The sequence below is a fragment of the Vombatus ursinus genome, unplaced genomic scaffold (assembly GCF_900497805.2).
Source record: "Vombatus ursinus unplaced genomic scaffold, bare-nosed wombat genome assembly UNPS02011334.1, whole genome shotgun sequence".
NCBI lineage: Eukaryota > Metazoa > Chordata > Mammalia > Diprotodontia > Vombatidae > Vombatus > Vombatus ursinus.
Window position 1 is genome coordinate 7,062,751 of NW_020951112.1, and position 2,915 is coordinate 7,065,665.

General features: G+C 50.9%; 1 protein-coding gene across 1 annotated transcript in view; it reads right to left on the bottom strand.

Moving 5' to 3' along the window:
• The window catches only part of NEDD1 (neural precursor cell expressed, developmentally down-regulated 1), a 63,881-nt gene extending 63,000 nt beyond the window's left edge, over positions 1-881 (bottom strand). Inside the window, exon 1 of the mRNA XM_027855865.1 lies at positions 801-881. The gene's annotated coding sequence lies outside the window, so the exon portion shown is untranslated. The remainder of the gene's footprint in view (positions 1-800) is intronic.
• Between the last annotated feature and the right edge of the window lie 2,034 nt (positions 882-2,915).

Genomic DNA, 2,915 nt, shown 5'->3' on the forward strand with positions numbered 1-2,915 from the left:
CCGGTACACAGTAGCTGCTCTATGTAATAATGTTAGCTATTATCATTTTTATCCTATTTGCTTAGCCCAGTGCCCGGCACATAATAGGCTATTAATAAATGCTAGCCATCATTGTTATTTCCATCCCTTAGCCTAGTGCGCAGCACACAGTAGCTGCTCTATGTAATAATGTTAGCTATTATTGTAATTATTATCCTCTTTGCTTAGCCCAGTGCCGGGTATATAGTTGACGCTTAATAAACGTTAGTTCTTATGATTACTCTCGCCCCCAGCGCTTCGCCCCGCACACAGTAAGTGTTCAGTAACTGGTCCCTCCCAGCTCTAAATGTGTGCTGATGCCCACACTTCGCCAGGCCTCCGGGGCCCCTCTACATCCTCCTCTATGTCGGCCTGGGCTGACCCTTAAACCACCTTAGAGGCGGTTTATTTTCCCACACCGGGCACTTGGGGCCCAAGTAGTCTCGGCATTCAGGGCTTCTGCAAAACATCTCCGCACAAGGTTCGGGGGTTGGGCGCGCGTGGGCTACACCCACGAGACGATCCCGTCAGTGCCCGCTCCGGCCCTCCCCTCCCCCACACGCACTAGAGCCGGCCACGGCAGGGGTCGGGGGAGGGGGAGGAACGGGGAGGAGAACGCGGCTGCGCGGGGCAGGAACGAGGCTGCACCGCTCCCGACCCCCCGCCGGGACCTCCGACGCCCCGGAACCTCAGCACCCCGGACAGGGGAGAGGAGAGTCACGGGATGGGCGAGCCGGCGGGCAAACGCCCCGCCCCTACCGGGGCCGCTGCCCTGGCCTCACCTTTCCGTCGCCGGGGGTGAGAGTTAGGAAGCCGGCGACGGACTCCGCGGTCCGGGACCCCGCTCCAGAGCGCGACTTCCGGCTCCCGCGCGAACCGGTTAAAAACTTTGGGGAAATCGGAAGTCCCGCCTCCTTTTCGAGCCCGCGGCCTCGGTTCGGAGCTGGCGCGTGCGCGCCGCGGGGCCGGGGCGGGGCTGCGCGCGCGCGCGACGCTGACGTAAGGCGCGGCTGGTCCTTCATAGGCGCGGCGGGGCGGTGGGTCAGTCTCTGGCGGCGGGAGCTCGTGGGCCGGCTGTGGGGCGGACACGGGGAGTCCGCGAGGTCCAGGGAGAGGACCGGCGGGTGCAGACTCCGAGGCTGCGGGTTCGAAACCCTCTCCTCCCCCCCGGGTGACCCTAAACAAGTCACTTGGTCCACCTGGGCCTCAGTGCCCCCATCTGTATAATGAGGAGACTGGACTGGACGTACCATGGGTTTCCCAAGCTTATATTAAGATTATAGATTATCAAATGATTATAAATTACAGATAAATGATTATAGATTATTAAGTGGAACTAATTAACTACCCCTCCCCCCAGTCAACTGGTCAGTCAGTTAAACACCTACTGTGTGCCAGGCGCTGGACTGCGCTGATGATACCAAGACAAAAGGAAACTATCCCTCTTGCAGACTTGGTATTTTTCAGGCTTAACCCCCTTAGTTCACAACCAGAATCTGTCATCCATTGCTTCTTCTTCTTCCAGCTCCATAACTGTCATTTTTCACATCTCATAGACTACACCTTCTCATGCCCATCCCCTCTTCACTCCTGGACTTTTGCAGTGGCCTCCTAATTGTCTCCCCACTTCCAGAATCTCCCCCTCTCAGATCCATCTTCTGTTACAGCTAATATTCTCCTATCAATGGTATGACCATAATGTCACTCCCTGGAAAAAGCTCTCATCACCTCTCACTCGGACTATTTTAATTTTCTATTAATTGATTTATCTGCTTCTATTTTTATCCTCTCTCCAAACGTTCTCTTTGTAGCTGCCAAAATAATCTCCCTAACGCGTTGGTCTGATCGTGTTAATTCCATTCTCAAGAATATTCAGGGAGCCCTTATTACCTCCAGGATAAAGTAAACAGCTCCAGAAAGCCCTTCACAATCTGTTTCCAGGCTACCCTTTTCAGACTTGTTCACACTATTTCCCTTAATGTAGGCTGTGTTCCAGCCAAATGGGCCCATTTGCTCTTGTTTAAACTTGACGTTCTCATCCTTTGTCTTCACACCTTTCTTTGCACAAGCTGTCTGTATTCCCCCTAGGCCTGAAATGCAGGGTATCCTGGCCTATGCCTGTTAGAATTTTTTATTTTGTTAGCTCAGGTGTCACTTTTCATGGGAAACCTTTCATGATTCCTTTAGTTGTGAATTCCTCTCCCTCTCCTTGAAATAATGTTGCATTTATTTATCTGTACTTTGTGTCTCCAGCACTGGGTCTTGCACATAGTATGGACTTAATAAAACTTAATGGATTGAATTGAGACAATGTGATGTATCAGAAAGAGTGCTTAACTTAGGAGTCAGGAAACCAGGGTTCAGATACCAGTTGTGATAAGCTGTCTTGCCTGTGGACTCTGTCTTTTTTTTTCCTGGGATCTTCCTTCCTGGAAACTTCCAACATCCTAGCCAATCCCTGCCAGCTCTGTGCTTGTGATGTCACAGGCAAAAAAACAATCAGACACACCTGTTAACAACCCCACCCTTTAGTATAAAGCCTCTGCCTTTCGTGTTTGGTCTTTGAGCTGGTCTGTTGTGTGAGATGGGACCTAAGTGATCTTGTACTGACCTCAGATGACTGAAGAGTGTGATATAACTTGAGTGTCAGGTGAAGTGGGCTCTAGTAGGATGAAAGGCTCCCTCCTTTCCTCTATATATCAAACCATAACTCTCTTATGAGAACAGTCCTACATCATCTTCTGAATTCTGATCATTCGCACCTGAATGTGCCATTGGCATTACAATTCCGGTATGTCCCAAAACAAGCATGTCTATCTTCCTCCCTATCCCAGCCCTTTTCTTAAGCTCCCTTTTTTCTGTTGAGAGTACTGCCATCCTTCCATTTACCAATCCAA